The sequence below is a fragment of the Canis lupus genome, chromosome 17, assembly GCF_048164855.1.
Source record: "Canis lupus baileyi chromosome 17, mCanLup2.hap1, whole genome shotgun sequence".
Taxonomy (NCBI): Eukaryota; Metazoa; Chordata; class Mammalia; order Carnivora; family Canidae; genus Canis; species Canis lupus.
Window position 1 is genome coordinate 21972761 of NC_132854.1, and position 15420 is coordinate 21988180.

Genomic DNA, 15420 nt, shown 5'->3' on the forward strand with positions numbered 1-15420 from the left:
AAGTGTCTTTGATTCTCAAAGTTTTATACTATACATAGTTATATTTAATATTTATAAAACATATATCATATATAATTCATATATAATTCTGATACATATATGTCAGAAACTCTGATATATGTCAAAAACATATGTTACCCAGGGCAATTTACAGGTTTAATGCAATCCCTATCAAAATACCATGGACTTTCTTCAGAGAGTTAGAACAAATTATCTTAAGATTTCTGTGGAATCAGTAAAGACCCCGAATAGCCAGGGGAATTTTAAAAAAGAAAACCATAGCTGGGGGCATCACAATGCCAGATTTCAGGTTGTACTACAAAGCTGTGGTCATCAACAGTGTGGTACTGGCACACAAACAGACACATAGATCAATGGAACAGAATAGAGAATTCAGAAGTGGACCCTCAACTTTATAGTCAACTAATATTTGATAAAGAAGGAAAGACTATCCATTGGAAGAAAGACAGTCTCTTCAATAAATGGTTCTGGGAAAATTGGACATCCACATGCAGAAGAATGAAACCAGACCACTCTCTTGCACCATACACAAAGATAAACTCAAAATGGATGAAAGATCTAAATGTGAGACAAGATTCCATCAAAATCCTAGAGGAGAACACAGGCAACGCCCTTTTTGAACTCGGCCACAGTAACTTCTTGCAAGATACATCCACGAAGGCAAAAGAAACAAAAGCAAAAATGAACTATTGGGACTTCATCAAGATAAGAAGCTTTTGTACAGCAAAGGATACAGTCAACAAAACTAAAAGACAACCTACAGAATGGGAGAAGATATTTGCATATGACGTATCAGATAAAGGGCTAGTTTCCAAGATCTATAAAGAACTTATTAAACCCAACAGCAAAGAAACAAACAATCCAATCATGAAATGGGCAAAAGACATGAACAGAAATCTCACAGACGGAGACATAGACATGGCCAACACGCATATGAGAAAATGCTCTGCACCACTTGCCATCAGGGAAATACAAATCAAAACCACAATGAGATACCACCTCACACCAGTGAGAATGGGGCAAATTAACAAGGCAGGAAACAACAAATGTTGGAGAGGATGCGGAGAAAAGGGAACCCTCTTACACTGTTGGTGGGAATGTGAACTGGTGCAGCCACTCTGGAAAACCGTGTGGAGGTTCCTCAAAGAGTTAAAAATAGACCTGCCCTACGACCCAGCTATTACACTGCTGGGGATTTACCCCAAAGATACAGATGCAATGAAACCCCGGGACACCTGCACCCCGATGTTTCTAGCAGCAATGTCCACAATAGCCAAACTGTGGAAGGAGCCTCGGTGTCCATCGAAAGATGAATGGATAAAGAAGATGTGGTTTATGTATACAATGGAATATTACTCAGCTATTAGAAATGACAAATACCCACTATTTGCTTTGACGTGGATGGAAATGGAGGGTATTATGCTGAGTGAAATAAGTCAATCAGAGAAGGACAAACATTATATGTTCTCATTCATTTGGGGAATATAAATAATAGTGAAAGGGAATAGAGGGGAAGGGAGAAGAAATGGGTAGGAAATATCAGAAAGGGAGACAGAACATGGAAGACTCCTAACTCTGGGAAAGAACTAGGGGTGGTGAAAGGGGAGGAGGGCGGGGGGTGGGGGTGACTGGGTGGCAGGCACTGAGGGGGCCGCTTGACGGGATGAACACTGGGTGTTATTCTGTATGTTGGCAAATTGAACACCAATAAAAAATAAATTTATTATTTAAAAAACATATTTATATACATGTATATATATCTGATATATATGTGTCAGAAATAAATTCAGTTTTTAACCCTTCTTTTTGAAACCTGGAAAAAAAAACCTGGGAAAGTTCATTCTTGCTCAATAAAAAACATTATACAAGTTAATAAAATAACTGTAAATACATAATCATTTTTCACAAATGTTTACTAGATATTTCTGAATTTAATTCCTTCGTCAATTATAGCTTATCTTCAAGGATCACTGAGTATGTCTATACCTAGAAATGTTACTTTAGAACTGTTGATAGATTTTACAAACAAAACTTAAAATATATATGAAGAAGAAAGACATATTTAATACCACTTCTACTCAGTAAGAAAATTTGATTTTCTAGTTTTTTTTTTATTTTCTAGTTTTTAGGAGAGAAGTTATGTTATTCAAAATCCCAGCCTATAATAAAAATGACTTATTGTACTATTGAGTATTAAAAACATAACAGCATCTGTATTTAAAATGATAATAAGCCTCATATTTATATATATTAGTCTATTATACGTCAGTGATTCAAGGTTCGAAGCCTGATGTCTAAACTCGGACAAAGCTCAAATGTGTGTTCCATTTGTTTGGTAACCATTTATATATTAAAAAATATATATATATATGTGAGAGATGAAATGTCATTTTGGAGGAATTAGCCTTGAAATGTTCATAATTATATAGATAAGCACACATGGTTTGAATTGTAATGCTAACTTTAGTCTAATCTACTAGATTAATACCCAATGAAATTGCATTGATTGGTGGAGAGCTTGCATTTAGTAATTTACACTTGCTAAGTAGGCACATACATATTTCTCAGTATTTCTGGGTAGGTCTGGCTGCATCTATAACTCAAACTCTATTTTGATAACGTTGTTATTTTGACACTACTAGTGCAAAAGTGGCCATCAATGCATAATGTGTATCATGCTTTGTAATTTGCTTTCAAAATCAGTCATAATAGTCCTGTTAGACATGATTATTACCCCCATTTTATAGATGTGTAAACTGAGGCTTAGAGAGAAAAATACCCACCCATATTGAAAAATACAAGGTTTTTAGGAAAGCAAGTGAAGATCAGGCCTTTGGAATTAAAATGAAGATTCACAGGATAATTTATATGCCTGGAGGTGGTAATAAAATGACTTACTATAGAGAATGTTCCTAGATGGTTGGTATTGAGAAGATGGAGAGAACAACTTTTGAGACTTTTGTATACACAATAATGGTGGTCATCTTATTAAGTGCTTACAGAAAACCAGCAACATTCCAGGTACTTTACATTTATCATCTCTCTTAACTCCTGCACAAACTTATGAAATAGTCATTATTATCTTTATATTGTAGGTAAGAGACTAAAATCTAGAGAACTTAAGCAATTTTCCCATGCTTCAAACAGTGAATGTGTAAGGTTTCAATCTCATCCCTGACAGGCTCTGTAACATGAGAACATGAATTCAAATCAACTCATGCTCTGAAACTACAGAAGATCCAGGCATTAAAGCTCAGGCTTAATTTTAGATACATTCAATTAGGGTCAGTATGAAGACTACATACCACACTGAAGAGCCTGGGAAAATGTTTTAATTTTGTCCTTTGTCTTAATTTTAGTTTACTTAAGTTGTAATAAGTACTGTTTTCTGAAATATTTTATATATATATAAATGAACAAAGTTATAGGAAAAGGGATCATAGAGACATTGAATTGAGAATAAATAAGAGGATTTAAAAATAATATTGAATGCAATTATAAAATGTTAAGAGGAGGCATAAACTGGGAGAAAGAGTTGAGTACAACATCAGACTGAACAAAACTGCCTTCCTCAGCAAGTCAGGATGAAGGGAGAAAGAGCCCCAGGCCTAGTTCAACCTCCAGGTCTCTTGCAGCCTCTGATTTCTTCCAGTTGGCCTTTTTATATCTTCAACTTCCATCCTGAGAGATACATTGCCAAAGATGAAGGTTTCTACAACTTGGATGATAAAACCAATGTGGTAGAAACACCAAAAATAACTAGAACTGCCTAAAGAGAGCTTCAATTAACACATAAAATTATTATTTGTTTTATACTTATGTATATACTTACTGCAATTTCTAAGTTTGAAATTTAGGTGGGGTAAGAAAAGGCAAAATGTTCCCTACAGAACATTTTGAAGGTAATGATCTGGAAATAATCTTGGAAATAATCTGCCAGAGTCAAAACTAATTGAAAAGTATTTTGTTGTGGCACCTGTGTGGCTCAGTTGTTTGAGCATCCAACTCTTGATCTCAGCTTAGGTCTGGATCTCAAGTTCCTGAGTTTAAATCCCAATTTGGGCTCCAGGATGGATGTGGAGCTTACTTAAAAAATAAATAAATAAATAAATAAATAAATAAATAAATAAATGTAATTTGTTCAGTCGGCCAACACGTGATAACCCCCACTACCCTATCTCCCTTGCCAGGCACAAAACATAACAATCAAGACCCTCTTGATATTATAATGCATATTGAATCATTAGAACTAAACTACCAATGTCCATGTGGGTACGAGGGAGACTGTAGAAAAAAAATGCCTTATGATCTTTTACAGATGGTCAAAAGTATACTTTGTAAAAATGCTCATTTGTTGTTCCTATGTTAATGAGAATCCAAAGAATCAAAGATCAGGACAGTATTTTTAATTTATTCCCATATTTTTTTAAAGAAGGATTGAATTACAAAATTTGATGGTATTATGGGTTACTTAGAGCCCCCTCCACCAAAAACAAAATATATGTTGAAGTTTTAACTCTCAATACCTTAGAAAATGTCCTTATTTGGAAATAGAATGTTGTGGGTGCAATTAGTTAAGGAGGGATCTATAGGGTGAGCCCTAATTATGATTGTTATCCTTATAAGAGATGGAAACCTGTGCAAAAACACACATACAGAACACCTTTTGCATATGAAGAGAGCCATCTACAAGCCAAGGAGAAAGGCCTAGAACATAAACACCTTTTGCATATCAAGAGAACCATCTACAAGCCAAGGAGAAAGGACTAGAACATATCCTTCCTTTATGCCCCTCAGAAGGAACCAATCCTTTCAACACCTTAGAATTGTGACACAATAAATTTCTAGTGTTTAAGCCACCCAATTTGTGGTACTTTGTCAAGACAAACTAATACATATGGCATTATGGGGATCCCTGGGTGGCGCAGCGGTTTGGCGCCTGCCTTTGGCCCAGGGCGCGATCCTGGAGACCCGGGATCGAATCCCACGTCGGGCTTCCGGTGCATGGAGCCTGCTTCTCCCTCTGCCTGTGTCTCTGCCTCTCTCTCTCCGTGAGACTATCATAAATAAATAAAAATTAAAAAAAAATACATATGGCATTATGTCAAAACTAATTTGAAAATCAAAAAACTCTGGTATTGGCCTAGTTTAATTGGGAAGCACACAGAATTAATCATTAGGAGACTGATCTAGTTAGAATTAGTCTTCACTAATTTGCTATAAGCATGCTTTCAAAATGTTTCAAAATAATTTTTATTGAAAATATCAAACTAATTAGTTCACTTTAAAATGTTTCAGAAAGGATGTCATCATAGATATATAGTGTTGTATAAATGTTGGTAATGGAATTTATTAAACATCATAAAAATTTCTCCGTTAGAATAATCATTGGAATAGAAAAATATGGCACAGTTATTTTTTTTTAAGATTTTATTTATTTAGTCATAGACACAGAGAGAGAGAGAGAGAGAGAGGCAGAGACACAGGCAGAGGGAGAAGTAGGCTCCACACAGGGAGCCTGATGTGGGACTCGATCCCGAGTCTCCAGGATCACACCCCAGGCTGCAGGCGGCGCCAAACCGCTGCGCCACCGGGGCTGCCCTGGCACAGTTATTTTTAGAAAAAAGATATTTTTAAAACTTCTTCCTTGGATTTGCCTGACCAAAACATCTCCTTCCAATTTGGAAGGTGATGAAATTTAGCTCTTAGATTCTAGAATCCAAAATATAACAATTTAAATGGTAGTTTTGAATTAAAATCACCACCTTTTATTTCTTTTTATTAGTGCTCAATTGTCAAACAGCACCGATTTAGGATAACACCTCCTTGTCTGAAATACTAGGAGCTACAATTGAAAATCTACTGTGCAATATTTTCTTCATGTAAAACAATTTACCCACTTTTGCAATGTATTTGATTATATATTTTCCTTCTTAACTCAACCTGAACTCTTCAAAAGCTAAGTACCTATGACAGTGTCTACAGTATACTCATGATTCAGTGTTTAATAAAGGAAAAATGGGAAAGCCTGAAAGATTGGACAGAGATGAAAAGGAAGAAATCAGTAAAAGAAAAACTATGTAATTTCTAAGGGATGATTGATTCATGTCTAATTAACTTTTCCTCTATCTTAGTCTGAATTATAATTTTCAGTTATCAGTAATCTTCCTGGTGAACACACTCTAATCCAAAACACTGTGTGATATGTTTCTTCCTGAAAATGAGGGAAGATAGAACAGCAGCTGGTTGACTTTTGCAAGGGCACATGCACTGTATGGAACCCATACCCTATATATGAGAGGGAGAGAAAAGGAGAAGGAAAGATGGGGTAAAGGGGATAGGGAGGGGGCATGTGTAATACATCTTTAGACCTTATACAAAAATAATTTTATTATATTTGCTCAATTCAGGGTAGACTTCTATGCTACCATCCGATTCTTATTTGTATAATTCCTCCATTTTTGTGTATATGGCTTAGGAAAGAGAGGCCTTGGAAAGAGTTAAATAATGTCGTACTCCTTCAAGTAAATCTCAATAAATGTTGTTTATTCACTACTCACTAAGATTAATTTTCAAATTACACAGTTTATAACCATAGTGTCTCTTCCAAAATAACTGATGCAAAATCAAAAATAGGTTATTGAAGTTACTAAGTATATTTCCAAAAATCACAGTTCTGAAGCAATGTTGAAATTCTAATATTAATTTCCTGACTCATCTTTATTCCATGTTTATAATTTACCTATGGGAAAATACAAGTCTTTTATGCTTAAAAGATTGTTAATGAAGGAGATTTTACTTTACACAGAATTCACTTAAAATGGTTTCAGCCTAGTTCTTTTGACAAGGCACAAAATTATATTTAGGATTAAGAGTAGAGTTTCTGTAACTGAACTACTTGTATTTTAAGTTTCATTCAATACTGATTTTATAAATATCTAATTATGTGATTCTAGCCATGTGGTTTAAGGCCTAAGTCTCAGATTTTAACAAGTAGCAGTACGTATCATATAGAGTTATATAAATATCAAATAAGGTAATATCTTTAACATTCCTAGCTTAATGCTAAAGTACCATAAAATAGTTACTGTAATTATTTAGAGATACATTCACATGAGCCTACTACCAAAAGTAAAAATGCATGTGCTATGCTTCTTACAGTTTTTTGTATTAAATACACAGTTAAGTTCCACTTTGAGCAAACATTTGCGATACAGGAGTGGCAAAAACGAATTAGCAAAGTCCTCAACACACTGGAGTAGGAGTTAGCAAAAGAGAATCCATTTGCCCAGTTTAACTATTAGGTAATAAACTATAGCAATGATCCTTATTTTCCCGATTAACCCCTTAAGCTCTTAAGATGTCCTGCCACAGGCTAGCCCAAAAAAACTTGAGTCTGTAGAAAGGGAGTGAGGGTGTGGTTTTCAGTGCTAGGGTTTTGTCACTGTTTCTTACTGCCAAAGAGTACATGTTTTCTAGACCTGGTCCTGCCCAGTAAAGAAGATGGACCATGTTCGCTGCAGCTCACTCTAAGTCAGGACTAGCTTGGTTATTTTTCACCACCTTCCCCCATGTTCAGCTATTACCTGGCAAATATTAGTGAGCCTCAGAAGAGTTCCAGCCTTAGAACAGGCTAAGATCCCCACAAGAATCAGCAAGCCCTCTTCACCAGCTCCGAGTACACTACCCACCCTGTGAACCTCCTCTGGTGTACTTGGGGGGGGGTCGTCTTCTTTCCCAAAGAACATGAGACATGGCACCCTTTCTCCACACAAAGTGTTACTATAATGCTGGATCAATTCAAGGCAATCCTTCTTGATTTTGTCCAAGTCCTAGAACTTCATACACGCTCTATGCAATGCCTTCATAAAGCTGAGACACCAAAATAAGTAATGTTTGATAATCTACATGATCTGCTCCAGGTTATTTTCAACAAGACTACTCTGTAGCAGCTGGTGGCCTTTCTCATTTAAAAAAAAAAAAAAGTGTTAACAGTTATCTTGTTTCATAATTAACCAGATGATTATAATGCAAAGATGTGTGCTGTGAATGAAATAGGTATGGGGTGCTAGGGAGCACTCATGAGGACAACAAATTTGAATTAGCATAGTGGGCTCTAGAGAGGAAAGGGGAGTGCGAAGAAAAGCTTTCCTTTAAAGCAGGCTTGAGAGATCAATGTTGGAGTAACTGCGATCAGCAGATCAGCAGGAGAGTAGCTTTCAACCATGAGAACTTGAAAATCATTCATGTTGGTGAGGGAAAAGGTCAATGGCTTTAAATTTAGACCAATTTGGGTTCAAATTGGTCTTTACCATGTACTATAAAATAAAACTGAGGCATTTCTCATCTCCCTTAAACTTTTGTTTATCTAAAATATTGGAATAAGCATAGGTATTTCATTACAAAGATTAAATTTGTCTTTATTGAAAACCAGGGGAAGCATGAGACAGGTTTCCCTCAGAGTTCTTACAGATTAGCTGGAAAATGATAAGACCAGATAGAGAGATAATATAGGGTAGTGGCTAGTCAATTGACGCTGGAGTCTGTCTTTTGAATTTTTGTTTTTAAGATTTTATTTATTTATTCATGAGAGACACAGAAAGAGAAGCAGAGACATAAGCTGAGGGAGAAGCAGTCTCCCCACAGGGAGTCGGATGCCAGACTCGATCCCAGAACCCTGGGACCGACACGACCCAAGCCAAAGGCAGGTGCTCAACAACTAAGCCACCCAGATGCCCCCATCTTTCAAGGTTTGATTCCTGGTTCCATTACCTGCAAAATTGGCTTTTGACAACTTATTTAACTCATCTGTAAAATGGGGTTATCCATGCTTCTACCTCCTATGGCTATGGATTTAGTGAATTAATCTGTATGAACATTTAGAAAGGACGTCCGAATGTTTTAAACATTCACTTTTAGGAATTCTTTGTACTTCTCAGGAACAAAGAAATTCTGCATTCAGCTGCTCCTGCCTCTTCCTTGGCCAGATCAATCACTTTCCTCTCTATTACATTCTATTATTTATCTTTTCCATTGGTGCTGAAACAGGCTGGAATCTTTTTAACCTAAAAGGCAAAATAAATACATTAATAATAATTTAAAAAATCCTTTTTTTCCTAGGTCAGTTTACTACCCAACTACTACCATGCATTCTTACCTTTCAGGCCCAATTTAAGAAATAACTTCATCATCATAAAAGGGAAACGAGGATGGAGCTGTGGATGCTTTTTCTACCCTCTGTGTCTCAGATTCAGGCTTACAGAACTGTGAACTTAATCTTCTGAAGTGTCAGAAAGACCATCTTATGTTCCACCTCGCACCCTCACTCCTGCAACACCAGTTTTCCCACCACACCAGGGTCTGTGGGATACCATCCATGCAGTTATCTCACCTACAACTACAGTCTGGGAGAGAACCCATGCACCTACAGCCAGGCAATGTATCCTCTGGTATTAAGATCAAAACACCCAAAGCCACCAGATAATACACTGATGCCCTACATGAGGTACAGCAGAAAATTCTGGGACCAAGTAAAAGCTTCCAACTTTGACCTAAACTTGTAGGAGATTGGCCAGATTATTGGTGGCATGTGGCAAGATCTCACTGGTAAAGAAAAACAAGAATATTTAAATGAATACAAAGCAGAAAGGGTAGAGTACAATGAATCTATGAAGACCTCTCATAATTCCCCTGCATACTTTGCTTACAGAAATGCAGAAAGTCATACAGAAGCTGCTTTGGAGGAAGAAGGTTGACAGAGACAGTCTCACACGGAGAAAGGAGAACCGTGCATGAGCATTCAGCTAGCTTAAGATGCAGATGATTATGATACTGGCTTTTTAGTGAAGCATCCATTTTCAGAGAGATCATCGCCTCATCAGTGAAATGCCCAGTGAAAGTATGGGACCAGATGTTTGGTCAGTTGTCACAGCACCTAGAATGTGACTGGACCACCAGTCCTTAGTAGCAAAAACTAGAAGCTGAACTTCTTCAAATAGAGGAGCAGCACCCAGAAAAGAAGAGGAAATTCCTGGAAAGGACAGATTCATTTAACAATGAACTCAAAAATATTGTTCAGTCTGAAAATCAAGGTAGATATGGAAGAAAATTGCCCCTGGAATTGCACAGGCAGAGGGACAGGCCTGCAAAAGGCAAGAGGAAAAGGAGGAAGCAGCAGAGCAAGCCGAAGGCAGTCAGAGCAGTGTGGTTCCTGAGGAGGAGCCAGATGCTAGTAAGACTGAGGCCCAGAGACACCAGGAAAGCATCCTGATGAAGTGACGAAAGCCATGAGAGTGATGAGGAAGGCACATCTACTCCTGAAGACAAGGCCAGCGGGCAGGAGGGGGCCGACAGAGTGGTTGAGGAAGAGCCCAGTGATAGTAACACTGTCTCCGAGAGCAATAGCACCACAGTGAGGAGCCACCAGCTGACCCTCACCAGAAGACAAGAAGAAAGAATAAACGTTGCATTATGTATTATTATGTATTATTTTTCAAATGAAAAAAAACAAAAAAACAAAAAGAAAGAAAGGAAATCTCTTCATCATGCTCTCAATCGTCACTCCATTCCATCCTGTCAACTCTCCCCTCTACTTAGAGAGCTCTTCTTTTCCAGATCACTGTTCTTCATAGCACTAAGTCCAGGGAAAATTTTCCAACTTTCACCTTGCCTGATATTTCAGAAGCACTTTGTACTAAGTGAGCATTAAACCACTGCCTCTGAATAAAATAATATTCAAAATAACAACAGTAATAAAAATGACAGCATGGGCAGCCCTGGTGGCTCAGCGGTTTAGCGCCGCCTTCAGCTCAGGGCGGGATCCTGGGGACCAGGGATCGAGTCCCACGTCCGGCTCCCAGCGTGGAGCCTGCTTCTCCCTTTGCCTGTGTCTCTGCCTCTCTCTCTCTCTCCGTGTCTCTCATAAATAAATAAATAAAATCTTTAAAAAAAATGACAGCATATTGCTTTGGTTTATTCGATACCACCCTCTTCTGGCATTCGTCTTACGCTTTAATTCTCCCTTCTCAACCACATGGATGGTCATTCTTTTTCTATGCAATCCTTAACTGTTGAATTTCTTTGCGGTTTGTCACAGGTCACATGATCCTCAGTCAATGTCCTTCAGTTAATTCACACCCTACCCATCGCTTCAGTTGTTAGGAATATACTCTGACATTAAACACGTAAATATGTGCCTGCACCTCAGCCCTTTTGAATTCTAGCCCCATTAAACAGGATAACTGCCTACTTGCATGTTTCCATGCTCACTAGTGATCTTGCAGTGTCTTCCTCTAATGATTCCTATCAGAATGAACGATAACAGTATCCATCCGTTAGAAACCTGAGAATCCTCTCCGCTCATCCCGCATTATCAGTGAGGTCTGATACTCTATTGATTTTGCCTCCCAAATAGCTCTTAGGCTCTGCCTCTCTCAGCATCTTTTCTGCCAGGATCCTAATCCGAGTGATCATCTACTGCTCCCTCAATTAATGCAACACCCTCCTAAGTGGCCCCACTTTCTTTCTGTTCTGCAAATCTTTACAGTACAGGGAAATTGATCATTTAATAATGCAAATCTAACAGTATCTTTCTTGTTTATAATTTTTCAGTAACTCCCCTACTTTTAACATGTGCAAGGCCTACCATTTTAGGGTCTGCACTTCACTTTTCGGCTTCATGTCTAACATTTTTCTATTCTTCTTTCACTCTGACCTTCATTTCCTCTAGTGAGCAATACTGCTCCCTGCCTTAGGCCATCACACACACTGTTGCCTCTGCTCCAACCATCCTGACTTTGCTCCTTTTTTTGTCAGCAAACACTCATCTTTTAGATCTCAATGAAAAGATCAAAGTTTTTATTTTCAAGCAAATGCTAAGGACATTTATCTAGACTAAGTTAGAGCTTTCATTTACAGTACATTGCATTTGTCCTTCGTAACACTTATCATCTTATTTTTGATAACTGGTTCTCTCCCTAACTGCACTTTCTGATGACAGCAAAATGGTGTCTGTTTTACTCACAATTAAGTTCTTGAATTTTTAAATGGCTATAATTCCCAAATTCCAGCAACATTTATTAAAGTCATTTTTTTTGCTTCCAGGTTCTCTTAGAAAAATTTGTCTTTGTCATCTGGATTTGAGACAAACATATAACTTCCCTAAAACATGTATTCTAATTTATATTTGTTCACCCAGGAAAGTTAGATCACTTTTTATACCATGTCATACTTGCTCATACATTCTTACGATGAGCAGTTTGAATTACTCTATCACTTTAGGGGATGTTCAATGAAAGAGGTACCTGCAGTAAAAAAATATAGTAGTATATTCAAGAAATGTCTTGGATGTATCAACAGATGAAAGGGAAGATCTAGTTCTTTTCATATTTTAATAAACTTTCCTAGTGTTAAAGTCATTTAGTGAATGTTCCTCTCAAGCTCTGCCCTAGTGAAATCCCATTTGACTTTAATTTGCTTTTTTTTTCTCTTTTTTTTCTTTTTTTTGAAAACAAAGGTACAGATATCACCTTAAATAGTTCAGGGACACATACATATCAAAACAGCCAGGGAGAATCCAGAAACTTCCAGAGTCTCAGAGATCAAGTCTCAGGTCACTAGCACCATCCTATCTCTTGGTATAGGCAATGAAATGAGATAGTGAATGATGGCAAATTGCTGCAGACAGGTAAAAACAGATTTTGAGATCCACTTGCTAAGAGAAAGACCCTGGAGCTACCTTTCATTCTTTACCAATTTGTAACAAATCAACACAAAGTAAACCCCAATGAGCAGAAAAGAGGAGGACAGAAAAACATAGACTGGTGTAGAAAATCTGAGATAAATTAAATAAGAAGGAAAAAAGGAAATAAGGAGGTTTTGTAGACCATAAAAATGATAGCACCATCTCTATAGCCCACAAAACCATCAGTTTGTATTATATTTGTATTATTTTTCCAGAACACTGCGTCTAATTTATATTTGGCCTGTTTTTAGCTATCACTTTTGAATATATATTAATTCTTTGATTCAGTGAATATTTATTTTATTTCTTTTATTCATATCTTGAGTATAATGGTATATATGTTAAGTGTATATATATATATTATAATAGTATATATAATGTATAAGAACATATATATATATATACACACACACACACTGAGTAAATAATCATCAACTCAGTGGATTCAACAGCTCTTCAAAGGATGCTTAAGTTACTGAAGGGGATTAAGGGACATCAGGACTACAAAGATGGACTTCTTCTGTGGCTCGAACTGAGTCGGTGTGGATACTCTTCTTGGATAGCTTTTGTAGCCACCTTAGGAACTTTCCTTGATAAGATTCTCTGTGACTTATGAATATGTAAAGAACAATGGCAGAGACATTTCCAAAGAGCTCCTAAAGTGAACAGCATGATTTTTTCCAGGTTTCATAAAAAAAAAAAATGGTATAACTAAAACAGTTGACCCTTGAATAATGTGGATGTTAAGAGCCTGATCCCTTACACAGCTGAAAATTTCTGTATAGATTTTTAACTCTCCCCAAAAAATCCACATATAAGCAAACCTGCACAGTTTAAACCCCTGTTGTTCAAGGGTCAACTCTTCCCTTTTCAGGTGATTTTACTTTCCAATTTTGCAACTACTTTCAGCTCACTGGAATATATAATATTATATATAGATTTAGATATAGATAGATATAGATATAGATATATATGTATGATCATCCCCTTAAGTTTTCTACTCTAAAGGTGGACCCATTGTTTAAGTAAATAATTGTAGAGAAACTTTTTCTACATGAAACTCCTAAGGCTAGAATCTCTACAGTGACCTTAATAGATTAATCGTTGGTGAGGAAAGCCTGTATGCATTCTGGAGAAACTACTGCTGTTATAAAAATAAAATGCTCGTCCAATTTATCAGTAGGAAGATAGTTTAAATGTGTTATCAGGGTCTTGACATCTCCAGCTCTCAGCTCCTTTTATTTTTCCTGAAAATCAGTGACTTGTAGAGGATAGATAGCATCTCATTTTATACTGTCCGCTCCCCCAACCCACCTCACAGCTTGTTAATACACATATTTGATGATTTCATTCCCTACATTTATCCCTAAATATGAAAATATCTGGGATCCAAAAATGTGTCTGTAGACCACGTGCCTTTTCCCTTGTGAGGAATTGGAAGTTAATTATTGATTGCTACTGGCCTGAATGACGGCATGTTTGTGTGTGTGTGTGTGTGCGTTTTTTTTTTTTCAAAGCAAAGCCAAAGTTAATTCCCATTAGTGATAGAGGATTGTCCTAAAAGAATCTCCTTCCAATGCAATGGAAAAGCTGCTATGTCAATATCCCCTTATCCATACACTTGTCTTAGCATGCCTCATACATTTTATACCTTTTATTTTGTTGTGATTTTGAAGCTATATCCTATATCTTACTCCCTATACTCAACCCATCTTGGGTTACAAACTGATTACTGATTCACCAAATAAGATAGAATTTTGCCCCTAGATTCACAGAAACTTTTATAGTCATCAGGGCAATTTCCCTTTACTACTATGTTATAGGACACCTAACTTAGCCTCCTGACACAAGCCTACTGAATTCCTGGGATCCGTGATTTCCTTCCTGGGTAATTAATGACATTAACTTCTGGAATTCTTGTGTCCTCATCAAAATTTAAATTCACATCAGCATATTTTACTATCTATCATCTATCAAAACTGGCTAGGTTTTCCGACTTGTAGTTGAAATACATTGCACTTATGATGGCATGCGGATATTCTCATGTGATCACAGTGCCCCTGGTCAGGGCACAGCCTATCCAATAGTTTCATATAGAAATTTCCACTAGGCCAAAGTTATTACAGTTCAGTCCTTCTAAAAGTTTACCCAAATTAAGTCATTAACGGAGTTAGTAAGATTAGTTCTGAAGTTTGCTGCCACTACCATCACTACCATCCAACAAGTTCTAGGTTTATGGTATTCCCCTGCAACAAGCAGTGAGTCTTTGAACATTTTCCCTTCATTTTCCTGTAGCAAAGCCCTCAGCATACACATAGGTCAGGTGCCTTCTCTCTCATGCGCTTAATTGCAGCGATCATAATATTGGTGGTTATTATTGCATGAAGGTTACAAGTTACATCAGATGTTAAAGAGGCCAAGCAAAAATACACTATAGTCTTTTACTAATTTCCATATTAGCAGATGCTTTTCTCTCCATAACTAATTGTAACTAAAAAGTCACTGAATTTGCTACTTGTGTCTGAAGTCCAGCTTATTTTCCCATTGAGAAGGATGTGCTCCTACAAGTTAGACTAGCAATTGTTTTTCCTAAATGCCTCCAACATATGGAGTGTTATTTTCTAATTTTCATGTGGTTTCTGGTTGGCCTGTATTAA

General features: G+C 37.0%; 1 pseudogene; it reads left to right on the plus strand.

Moving 5' to 3' along the window:
- Positions 1-10481, plus strand: part of LOC140607753 (SWI/SNF-related matrix-associated actin-dependent regulator of chromatin subfamily E member 1-like) — a 53988-nt pseudogene extending 43507 nt beyond the window's left edge.
- Positions 10482-15420: the final 4939 nt, after the last annotated feature.